At 44.8% G+C, this 12299-nt stretch overlaps 1 long non-coding RNA gene across 10 annotated transcripts in view; it reads left to right on the forward strand.

Annotated features, from left to right (window-relative positions):
- The window catches only part of LOC149746977 (uncharacterized), a 32971-nt gene extending 22150 nt beyond the window's left edge, over positions 1-10821 (forward strand). For 6 of the 10 annotated variants that reach the window (XR_016388388.1, XR_016388391.1, XR_016388390.1 and 3 more), the window contains 5 exons: positions 5505-5792; positions 6575-6745; positions 7022-8271; positions 9320-9415; positions 10577-10821. This is a non-coding gene — a long non-coding RNA (uncharacterized LOC149746977). Of the gene's footprint in view, positions 1-2091; positions 2337-5504; positions 5793-6574; positions 6746-7021; positions 8272-9319; positions 9416-10576 lie in introns of all 10 variants that reach the window. The other 4 variants (XR_016388394.1, XR_016388396.1, XR_016388395.1 and 1 more) reach the window with 4 other exon arrangements.
- The last annotated feature ends 1478 nt before the right edge of the window (positions 10822-12299 follow it).

Genomic DNA, 12299 nt, shown 5'->3' on the forward strand with positions numbered 1-12299 from the left:
TCTATACGGGTCTTGTTTTTGTATCCATTCAGCCAATCTGTGTCTTTTGGTGGGAGCATTTAGTGTATTTACATTTAAGGTAATTTTCTATATGTATGTTCCTATTCCCATTTTCTTAATTGTTTTGGGTTCGTTATTGTAGGTCTTTTCCTTCTGTTGGGTTTCTTGCCTAGAGAAGTTCCTTTAGCCTTTGTTGTAAAGCTGGTTTGGTGGTGCTGAGCTCTCTCAGCTTTGGCTTGTCTCTAAAGCTTTTAATTGCTCCATCAAATCTGAATGAGATCCTTGCTGGGTAGAGTAATCTTGGTTATAGGTTCTTCTCCTTCATCACTTGAATTATGTCCTGCCAGTCCCTTCTGGCTTGCAGAGTTTCTGCTGAAAGATCAGCTTTTAACCTTATGGGGATTCCCTTGTGTGTTATTTGTTGTTTTTCCCTTGCTGCTTTTAATACGTTTTCTTTGAATTTAATTTTCGACAGTTTCATTAATATGTGTCTTGGCGTATTTCTCCTTGGATTTATCCTGTATGAGACTCTGTGCTTCCTGGAGTTGATTAACTATTTCCTTTCCCATATTAGGGAAGTTTTCAACTATCATCTCTTCAAATATTTTCTCAGTCCCTTTGTTTTTCTCTTCTTCTTCTGGAACCCCTATAATTTGAACGTTGGTGCGTCTAATGTTGTCCCAGATGCCTCTGAGACTGTCCTCAGTTCTTTTCATTCTTTTTTCTTTATTCTGCTCTGCAGTAGTTATTTCCACTATTTTATCTTCCAGGTCACTTATCCGTTCTTCTGCCTGTTATTCTGCTATTAATCCCATCTAGAGTATTTTTATTTTCATTTCTTGCATTGTTCATCATTGTTTGTTTCATCTTTAGTTCTTTTAGGTCCTTGTTAAATGTTTCTTGCATTTTGTCTATTCTATTTCCAAGATATTGGATCCTCTTTACTATCATTATTCTGAATTCTCTTTCAGGTAGACTGCCTATTTCCTCTTCATTGGTTAGGTCTGGTGTGTTTTTATCTTGCTCCTTCATCTGATGTGTGTTTTTCTGTCTTCTCATTTTGCTTCTCTTACTGTGTTTTGGGTCTCCTTTTTGCAGGCTGCACGTTCGTAGTTCCCTTTGTTTTTGGTGTCTGTCCCCAGTGGCTAAAGTTGTTTCAGTGGGTTGTGTAGGCTTCCAGGTGGAGGGCAGTAGTGCCTGTGTTCTGGCGGATGAGGCTGGATCTTGTCTTTCTGGTGGGCAGGTCCACGTCTGTTGGTGTGTTTTGGGGTGTCTGTGGACTTATTATGATTTTCGGCAGCCTCTCTGCTAATGGGTGGGGTTGTGTTCCTGTCTTGCTAGTTGTTTGCCATAGGGCGTCCAGCACTGTAGCTTGCTGGTCGTTGAGTGATTCTGCGTGCTGTGGTTGAGATGGAGATCTCTGGGAGATTTTCGCCATTTGATATTATGTGGAGCTGGGAGGTCTCTTGTGGACCAGTGTCCTGCAGTTGACTCTCCCACCTCAGAGGCACAGCACTGCCTCCTGGCTGCAGCACCAAGAGCCTTTCATCCGCACGTCCAGGTACGTGGGGACTTTCTTCCCTTTTGGGAGGTCTGAGGTCTTCTGCCAGAGTTCAGTAGGTGTTATGTAGGAGTTGTTCCTCGTGTAGATGTATTTCTGGTGTATCTCCGGGCGGCGGGCGCAGGTGCCCGTTTGCGGGCTTCTCTGGGCTCCCGGCTCCCGGCGGCGGGGAGCGGCGAAGGAACCAGGAGGGCTGGCGGGCGGTCTGGGAATGTGGCGGCCGCGCAAGAACGGCCCATGGCCCTCACTCACCGCTCCAGTGCAGCCGCGACACGGGCCCACGCCCACCACCCTCGGGTTCCGCCACAGCCGCTGGACACGCCGCGGACCCGCACGGCTAAGCGGAGCTGGGCTCAGGCGTCAGCCCTCCCGCTCCAACTAACTCCCCAGAAGTATTGCTTGGTGTGCATTTCCAGGCTCTGCCTTCTTTCTCATCTCTTGGTGGCAGGTTGAGGAAGAGGAGAAAAGGTTAAAGTTTTTCATAAACCGGCAGAATAAGCTTATAACATCCTCTCACTATCTCTGCATAGGTTCTAGTCTCTGCAGCACTACATAAGCTTTGCCCGAAGTAATGAACAGTTAAAAGTCAAGTGTAGTACTTCACCAAACGACTTAAAAATGCTTGCGCACTGTAAAGGATTACGTTGCAGAGAGCACACATGGACCCAGAGCAACTTTTGCCAAAAGAGAATATTGTGCTAAATGTACAGCCATAGCTCTTTTCCATATGAAGAAACAGTCAGAAGGATAAAAGAACTGGGTCAAAATCACACAAGTAAGTAGGACAGAATCTGGTCTGTCTGTCGTAAGGGTTGTGTTCTTTAACCAGCAGGCTAGCTTTTCTCAAATCTGATTCATGCATAGAATAACTAAACACCTCTGTTTGCCTTGAATATTCCCTGTTTATACGTAGGGCTGCTGCGGTTTCTCATATTGCCCACTTTGACTCCCAAAAGCAACCGAGAATACACAATAATTTGGTCATTCTATCCATGGACCACTGTGGTGGGACTGCCCAGGAAGCTTATTAAAAGTGCAGCTTCCTGAGCCCTACTCCACATCTAGATAAGTTTTCTTAGGGTTGGCTCAAGAATCCAGGTACAAGTCTTTTTAAGTGCTTTTGTGGAACCCCCCAGGTGAGTCTCTCGCTCCCGTAGTTAATAAACCATTTATTCTGCCTCCCCCAGATGCCCAGCCAGGTCCTATTAAGGTAGAAGTTCCCCCACCACATCAGAGGGATGCTCCCAGCCAAGTAATCTCTGGAGCCTTGGAGAATCTGAATGGTCTCATGCTGGCCCACCTGCCATGACAAAGCTCCTCCAGAGCATTCCCCTTCACATTTTACATTCTACCACTCCCAAAGGCAGTCTGCTCCAATGGGGCCTGACTTCGTGTGTCCTAACGTGCACCCGCTGATTCAAGCAGTTTAGGAATAGAAGGTGCTGTGGTTTTCAACCAGGGTGGCCCAACCTCTAAAATGGTAGTCGAAGCAGTCTCTACCTCCCGGGCACATCGCCTCTGCAACAGCCCCAGTGAACGAATGTCCCATCTTTGCTTTTTCGAGGTCGGCAACAGGGAGTCCCCTCCTAAAGAAGGTTGTCTCTCATTGCCACACTATCAAAGCCTGCCGCAAATGTTCCTTCCCGTAGGCTTGATCAGGCTAAGGGCAGAGTTGTCTCTTTCCTTCTCTGAGTCGGACCAAATCGTCTTAGAAACACCTCTTCACACTGTTGACCATGTTTTTCATGGGAGCTGCTGCTGAGTCTTTCTCTCATCCTTTCATGGTGGAGAGAAAGAGGATTCTAATGAGTTTTACTTCTAGGGGAGAGGGGAGTGTAATGATCATGTTGTCATTTTCTATTATGTCCTTGTGTCATGAATTTGTTTTCAATTTCATGTTAAAATGGGCCCACCATTTCCACTTTGTGAGGTCATTCAGCACCCTCCTTTTGCTCCTTTAACATCTCTCTCAGTATCACTTGGAAATATTTGAAATGGCATGAGCTTGTCCTCACGTTCCTATTAGCTGTAAATCTGGAGCCCCGACGTGAACCTAACCATTGAGCAGAACACCTCTCCACTACCTGTGTAACACTGGGTAGGCCCCTTAACCTCTTGGTTTTCTTAAGTCCTCAGTTGTAAAAATGTGAGGGTGCTATGGATTTATATTTGGGGCACGACAAGGTCGAGAGGAGTGTGTCTTTTCCTTTATTCTTCCAAACTGGAATGTCTTCCCTCTCTTCCGCATGGGTCCAAATCTCACTTGTCCTTCAGGCCGACTGCCAAGGAGCCTTCCCTGATTCCCCAGGCCACACAAATCTCTGCCTCTTAGGGTCAGTGCCATACAACCTAGCTGTCTCTTACGTTAATCTTGTCTCTCAAGCCAAACTCAGAATATGGGTCTCTCTTGCCCTCCCGTGGCCCCTGCGGCTGTGCCAGCCCACCGGCACGCCCCACGTGGGGTGTCTACTAGACTAGGGCATGGGTGGGGAGGCCCAGGGGTGAGGGGCGAGGCAGAGTACCTTTGCCTCTACCCTGTTCTCCTCCACAAAACTGCCCCTCCTCCTCAAGCCTGCCCCTCAAGTCAAAGGTTCCATATATGACGTCACTGGGTAGTGATGCCCTCACAGGCGTTCTCAGGGTTTCCATGGCAGCATAACTGTGCAAACGGGCTGCACTCAGAGAAACTTCGCTACCCGTTCTCCACCAGATACCGATCTTTTTGGCTGTCTGTGTGAGAATGTGTGACCGGGTAGTGTCTGTGTACTCTAACCTGTGCTCTGTTCCCTGGGTGGGCAGTGCAGCAGGTACACCCAGACAGGGCAACTCTACAGGCGGTGTGATATACACACAACCTCACCCGGCTGGCACATGTTCCTGTGGGGGTTGCCAACTACGTACAGCTGAGCACTTTCCCCCCAGATGTAAGTAATACCAGTGACCTGGGACGCCTTCAGGGACGCACAGTTCTCACTGCTGAGGACAAGTGAAAGCTCATCCCTGGACAAGTGTGCGGGACGGTTCTGAGCTTTATAAATATAGCCTTACCCTTTGGGCTACAGGATGCTTCCATTCAGACCCTTTCCTGATTGGCCTCTTAACAAAAGACAAGCGCATTTTTGTTGGCAAATTGCAAATGGAGCGGTTTGAGGAAGAGGGCCACTCTTGAACCGCACCTTCAAACCCAGGCACCACTGTGCTATCATGTAGACATCTATATCGGTCCCCTCAGACACATCCCTTACCGAGTTGCTGAGTACTAGGGGTGAGGGTGTTGCCATATTGATGGGAAGACCGTAAGAACGAAGGGGGGGGCGGTGATGAAGTGCTAATGAGACTGGAGGGCTGAGGAGATGGTGTCCCAGGAGGCTAGGTTGATGTGCGCCTAGACTTGGTACCCAGAACCCGGTTCTGAGTCTCCTGATCACTCTGCCTCAGTATTTGGCCTTGTTCTAATCGACATAAAAGTATTAGACAGCTAGAGTTCAGTGTGGTTGAAATAGGCAGTATAAATGGGGCCCAAGAGGGGTTGCCAAGGTGGGCGGGGTTCTTAACCAATTTATATTAGATTATTTTTTTCCAAAACTTGAAAGACATTTCCATGAAAGCCCCAGAAGTGACACACTGCAAGAAATGTTTTCTCTGCTGTGGAAGGGAGAGATGGAGAGGATCATGATTGCAATTACTTTCGGGTTCTACTGTTTTCCCTGGGAAAGGTGAAGAGACTTCCTCATGTGCTGCAGCCCTAGGCTCTAGGGATTGCTTTTGCAGCCAGTGTCCCTTCTCTAGGGACTCATAGAGATGATGCGCCAAGGCTGTGTTTTGGACGTCAAGTAGATTAAAAGGTCTTCAGCCAGAAACTGGGAGAGACATGAGAGAGGGAAATTCTGGCAGGAGACTGTGCACAGCAGAAGTGACTGATCAGTTCTGATTTTCTTTGCAGCAGCAGTGGCTCCCGCTTCTCATCCTACACCTGGTCATTACCATGTCCTGTACCGCGGGTGTGGAGAAACGCAGTTGGGCTGGCATGGGGAGACATACTGCCTGGTTGGTGGCTACCGGCTCTACGGGGATGTTCCTTTGGCCACGCCAGCTAAGGTAGAAGCAGAGAAGCCAGTCCCCAGACGTGCTCCGAAGAGAAAGCACTCTCTGGAATGGTCGGACGAAGACCTGGGTTGCCCCAGACCCAAAATCCGGCGATTGGAGCTTTCAAGCAGCACAGGAATACAAGGTGCTTTGATTGTCAAGCAGGGTGGCCCAACCTCTGGGCACATCGCCTCTGCAAGAGCCACAGTAAACGAATGTCCCATGTTTGCTTTTTCAAGGTGGCAGCAGGGAGTCCCCTCCTAAAGAAGGTTCTCTCTCATTGCCACACTATCCAAGGTTGCCACACATGTTCCTTCCTGTGGGCCTCATCAGGCTAAGGGCAGAGCTGTCTCTTTGCTTCTCTGAGTCGCACCATATGGTCTTAGTAACACCTCTTCACCCTGTTGACCATGTTTTTCACGGGGGCTGCTGCTGAGACTTTATCTCATCCTTTCATGGTGGAGAGAGAGAGGATTCTAATGAATTTTACTTCCAGGGGAGAGGGGAGTGTTATGATTATGTTGTCATTTTCTATTATGTCCTTTTGTCATGAATTTATTTTCAATTTCATGTTAAAATGGGCCCACCATCCCCACTTAGTGAGGTCATTCAGCACCCTCATTTTGCACCTTCAACATCTCTCTCAGTATCACTTGGAAATGTTTGAAATGGCATGAGCTTGTCCTCACATTCCTATCAGCTGTAAATCCGGAGCCCCACCATGAACCTAACCATTGAGCAGAACACCTCTCCACTACCTGTGTAACACTGGGTAGGCCCCTTAACCTCTTGGTCTTTTTAAGTCCATAGTTATAAAAATGTGAAGGTGCTATGAATTTATATTTGGGGCGGGACAAGGTAGAGAAGAGTGTGTCTTTGCTTTTGTTCTTCCAAACTGGAATGTCTTCCCTCTCTTCCCCATGGAAGATGCTCCTTTGGCCTCGCCAGCCAAGGTGGAAGCAGAGAAGCCAGTCCCCAGACGTGCTCCGAAGAGAAAGCACTCTCTGGAAATGCCGGACGAAGACCTGGGTTGCTCCAGACCCAAAATCCGGCAATTGTAGCATGGTGGCAGGAGGCGGACCCCACAGAATCTTGCAGGTGAGTCATCCTGAAGAGAAGGCAATGGTTTAAATGCCTAAGGTAGCGAATGCCTCTTCCTGCACTGACACCCCCCGCCCCCCACTGCCCACTGCCACAGATTAGAACCTGCATCGTTTTGTCTGAGCCTTCCCCAGCCAGGAGCCTCCTTCTATACTAAATGGCCATAAGCCAGGAGCCTCAGAAACTGAGGTTTGTAATGAGAGTCTGCCCTGAACATCCCAGGGCTGAAGCTGGCCTGGAAGAAACCCTGACGTTCCTCTGCTTAATCCTCAGGGGCCCCTTTGTGAGCTGAAGAAAGAAAAGTCTAGAAAAAACGGATACCTGGGAGGGGAAGATGGCGGAAGAGTAAGACGCGGAGATCACCTTCCTCCCCACAGATACACCAGAAATACATCTACACGTGGAACAACTCCTACAGAACAGCTACTGAACGCTGGCAGAAGACCTCAGACCTCCCAAAAGGCAAGAAACTCCCCACATACCTGGGTAGGGCCAAAGAAAAAACGAAAAAACAGAGACAAAAGAATAGGGACGGGACCTGCACCAGTGGGAGGGAGCTGTGAAGGAGGAAAGGATTCCACACACTAGGAAGCCCCTTCGCGGGAGGAGAGTGCGCGTGGCGGAGGGGGGAAGCTTAGGAGCCGCGGAGGAGAGCACAGCCACAGGGGTGCGGAGGGAAAGCGGAGAGATTCCCGCACAGAGGATAGGTGCCAACTGGCGCTCACCAGCCCGAGAGGTTTGTCTGCTCAGCCGCGGGGGTGGGCGGGGCTGCAAGCTGAGGATCGGGCTTTAGTCGGAGCGCAGGGAGAGGACTGGGGTTGGTGGCGTGAACATAGCCTGAAGGGGTTAGTGCACCACGGCTAGCCGGGAGGGAGTCCGGGAAAAGATCTGGAGCTGCCGAAGAGGCAAGAGACATTTTCTTCCCTCTTTGTTTCCTACTGCGCGAGGAGAGGGGATTAAGAGCGCTGCTTAAAGGAGCTCCAGAGACGGGCGCGAGTCGTGGCTAAAAGCGCGGACCCCAGAGACGGGCGTGAGACGCTAAGGCTGCTGCTGCCGCCACCAAGAAGGCTGTGTGCGAGCACAGGTCACTATCCACACCCCGCTTCCGCGGAGCCTGTGCAGCCCGCCACTGCCAGGTTCCCGGGATCCAGGGACAACTTCCCCGGGAGAACGCATGGTGAGCCTCAGGCTGGTGCAAAGTCACGCCGGCCCGTGGCGCCGCAGGCTCGCCCCGCACTCCGTGCCCCTCCCTCCCCCCGGCCTGAGTGAGCCAGAGCCCCCGAATCAGCGGCTCCTTTAACCCCGTCTTGTCTGAGTGAAAAACAGACGCCCTCCAGCGACCTACACGCAGAGGCGGGGCCAAATCCAAAGCTGAGCCCCTGGGAGCGGTGCAAACAAAGAACAGAAAGGGAAATCTCTCCCAGCAGCCTCAGAAGCAGCGGATTAAAGCTCCACAATCAACTTGATGTACCCCGCATCTGTGGAATACATGAATAGACAACGAATCATCCCAAATTGAGCAGGTGGACTTTGAGAGCAAGATTTATCATTTTTTCCCCTTTACCTCTTTTTGTGAGTGTGTATGTGTATGCTTCTCTGTGAGATTTTGCCTGTATAGCTCTGCTTCCACCATTTGTTCTAGGGTTCTATCTGTTTTTTAAAAAATTTTTTTCTTAATAACTATTTTTATTTTAATAACTTTATTTTACATTACTTTATCTTCTTTCTTTCTTTCTTTCTCTCTCTCTTTCTTTCTTTCTTACTTTCTTTCTCTCTTTCTTTCTTTCTTTCTTTCTTTCCTTCCTTCCTTCCTTCCTTCCTTCCTTCCTTCCTTCCTTCCTTCCTTCCTTCCTTCTTTCCTTCCCTCATTTAGACAAAGAATCATCCCAAATTGAGGAGGTGGACTTTGAGAGCAAGATTTATGATTTTTTTCCCCTATTCCTCTTTTTGTGAGTTTGTAAGTGTATGCTTCTGTATGAGATTTTGTCTGTATAGCTTTGCTTCCACCATTTATCCAAAGGTTCTATCCGTTCGTTTTTTTTTCTTAATAAGTAATTTTTAATTTAATAGCTTTATTATATTTTACTTTATTTTACTTTATCTTCTTTCTTTCTTTCCTTTTTCCTTCCTTCCCTCCTCCCTTCCTTCCTTCCTCCCACCGTCCCTCCCTCCCTCCATCCTTTCTTTCTTTCCTTCTTTCCTTCTTTTCTTCTTTCTTTCTTCCTTCCTTCCTTCCTTAAATTAAATTCAATATAGATATTTAAATTTAAGGTAAAACTAAATTATAATTTGAAATTATATGTGGAGTTTTATTTCCTAAAGAATATTTTGGAAATTTCAACTCCTATTTTAACTTATATTTTCAGAGAAGGTATTTGGTCCAAATGAAGAATATCTTCAATTATTGTTCTTCTATTGCAAGCAAAAAAGGATTTATACTTCTTTTCATGAAGTATGGTTGTTTGACAACAGAAGGATAAATATTTTATATTTTTAGAAACAACAGTCAGGCTACTGATATTCTTAATGAGTTTTAATAAATCTGAATGCTTCTTATCATCTACTCTTTAGCTGGTACCTGAGGAGTTGTATACCTCCGGGAAGATATGTGCTCCAGACCCGTAAATATGCAGTTCACAGAGCCCACCACCAGAGGACAATAATGAAGTAAAATCTTGAAACCATGTAGTGAAAATAGTGGGAGTTTAAATAAAAGCAACATTTCACAGTATGCTTTTCTGACCAATGTTATATCTAATAACCTAATGGATTATATGTACATGGATTCTGAAAAGTCAGCAGCACACTTCGCTGGTCAATTTCTATGATAAGGGGAACGGAATTTGAGTGTAGAAAAACAGTATACTTACATCTTAAAATTCCACCCCTACAGAATCTACTCACTATTGAAAACTGGTAAGAATAATGGCTTTCTGTGTCTCAGTGACCAGTTAACATTTTCAAGAGTAGAATTTATCTTCCTATGATGCTCAAATACACAGGGAAAATGCATATCTAGGACAGTGGATAAACTCTATATGACATGAGAAAATAGTTATTCAAATGGAAAAAGTATAAGATCTACAAGGCACAGTTTTATATGCATTAGTGTGGATATATACGTAAAGAAGCTCTAAGAAACATAAAAATCACTTCCAGGAAGTAATTTTAGGTAGAAGAGAATTAACATGGATGAGGAAGAAAAGAGAGTTGGTTTTAAAATGGTTTCATTTACTTGTTTTTTTGTTTGTTTATTTATTTGGTCTTTGGAATATAAGAAAACAGTGGCTTTCAGATCAGTATCCCAGTGGACCAAAGGGACCGAGGTCTATCCTGGAGCCCGGCCATTGTTTGACTATCTTGTAATAATACTGGTGAAATACAACCAAATCATTTGAACTATAAGCATCCTCTCTGACAATAAACTTAAGACACCAACATTATATATTAAAGAAAGTAAAGAGAGAATACTGTTTTCTTTAGAGAGAAAATACAGACCCTGGACCAAATCAATAATGTCAGCAAACCTCATGGGTATAAAATATTCTGCTGCCTATCATTTAGAACATGCCTCTACAAGAGGGAAACTGGGCGATAATTTCCCCAGGTTTTATGTTTAATCCAAATATTTTAGATAAGAGGCATCTCTAGTAAAACATTGTATTATTGATTCTTTCCAATATGATAGCTCACAGGAGTTCCTCTTTCCTTCTCAAATACATATGGGGAAATGGAGGTGGGTGGGGGTTAGAGGAAGTATCTAAATAGAGCATAATAATCAACAGTGTGTTTTTTAAAAATAGAAATTTCTATTCAAATTGTTTCCAGAGACAGAAACACACAGAGACAATTCCATGTGACAAGAGTGAAAGAGACCAGAGTGATGCAGCTGCAAATCAAAAAACTGCCAACACCAGTGATTGATGGCCACCACCAGAATCTGGTTAAGACAAAGAAGGATCCTCCCTCCCCTTGAGGCGTCAGAAAGAACATGGTCCTCTCAACACTTTGAGTTTGAACTTCTGGCCTCTAGAGCTGTGATAAAATAAATTTCTGTTCTTTTAAGCTAACAAGTTTGTGGTATCTTGTTATGGTAGCCCTAGAGATGACAGTATTTGATTCCTGAGCTGGCAACTGTATGTTGATTATGTAATGACTATGCCAAGATAATCAACAGACACAAAGATAAAGGCAAAACTGAGACTAAGCCCAGTTCTTTTTATTCCCAGAATAATAAATGATTTTTTAATTAATTTAGATCTCTTTGTCTAACCCCTCTGCTTTTCAGAAGAGTATGTGGGACCAATCAAGTATTAATATGTTATACTTTCATTTTAATTCATCTCAACTTATTTCTAATTCCCCTTACGAGTTCTTACTTGACCCATGAATTATTTAGGAATATATTCTTTAATTTCCATTTGTGATTTTCAACAAATTTCTTTCTGTTAACGATTTCTTATTGCATTCTGTTGTCATCTGAGAGCACTCTTCGTATGGTTTATATCCTTTAAAATGTACTGAAATTTGTTTTATGCTCTAGCATATAGTATATCCATGTGCATTTGAAAAGAATGTATATTCTGATGCTGTTGGGTGGAATGTTTTTTAGATGGCTGTTAGGTCTACTTGATTGATAATGCTGTTCAAGGTTTTTATTTTCTTGTTGATTTTCTGTCTGTTCTGCTATTGAAAGAAGGGTTTTAAAGTATACGACTATTATTGTAGAACTGTCTGTTTCTCTTTTCTGTTGTGTCGATTTTGCTTCATTGTATTTTGAAGTCCTGTTGTTACGTGCATATAAGTTTATAATTATTATGCATTCTAGATGGAATAATCATTTTATCATTTTAAAATGTCTTTGTCTCTGGTAAAAATTTTCGTCTTAAAATGTAATTTTTTTCTGATATTTTCTTAGCCACTCCGGTTTTGTTGTTGTTGTTTTGTTTTGTTTTTACTGTTATGGTATATCTATTCCAACCCTTTTACACTTCACCTATATATTTTCTTTTTTTTTTTTTTTAACATCTTTATTGGGGTATAATTGCTTTACAAAGGTGTGTTAGTTTCCGCTTTATAACAAAGTGAATCAGTTACACGCATACATATGTTCCCATATCTCTTCCCGCTTGCGTCTCCCTCCCTCCCACCCTCCCTATCCCACCCCTCCAGGCGGTCACAAAGCACCGAGCTGATATCTCTGTGCTATGCGGCTGCTTCCACTAGTTATCTACCTTACGTTTGTTAGTGTATATATGTCTATGCGTCTCTCTCGCTTTGTCACAGCTTACCCTTCCCCCTCCCCATATCCTCAAGTTCGTTCTCTAGTAGGTCTCTGTCTTTATTCCTGTCTTACCCCCAGGTTCTTCATGACATTTTTTTTCTTAAATTCCATATATATGTGTTAGCATACGGTATTTGTCTTTCTCTTTCTGACTTACTTCACTCTGTATGACAGACTCTAGGTCTATCCACCTCATTACAAATAGCTGAATTTCATTTCTTTTTATGGCTGAGTAATATTCCATTGTATATATGTGCCACATCTTCT

The sequence above is a fragment of the Delphinapterus leucas genome, chromosome 17 (assembly GCF_059928025.1).
Source record: "Delphinapterus leucas isolate spDelLeu-1000000601 "Yukka" chromosome 17, BTC_Dleu_Yukka2, whole genome shotgun sequence".
NCBI classification, from domain to species: Eukaryota; Metazoa; Chordata; class Mammalia; order Artiodactyla; family Monodontidae; genus Delphinapterus; species Delphinapterus leucas.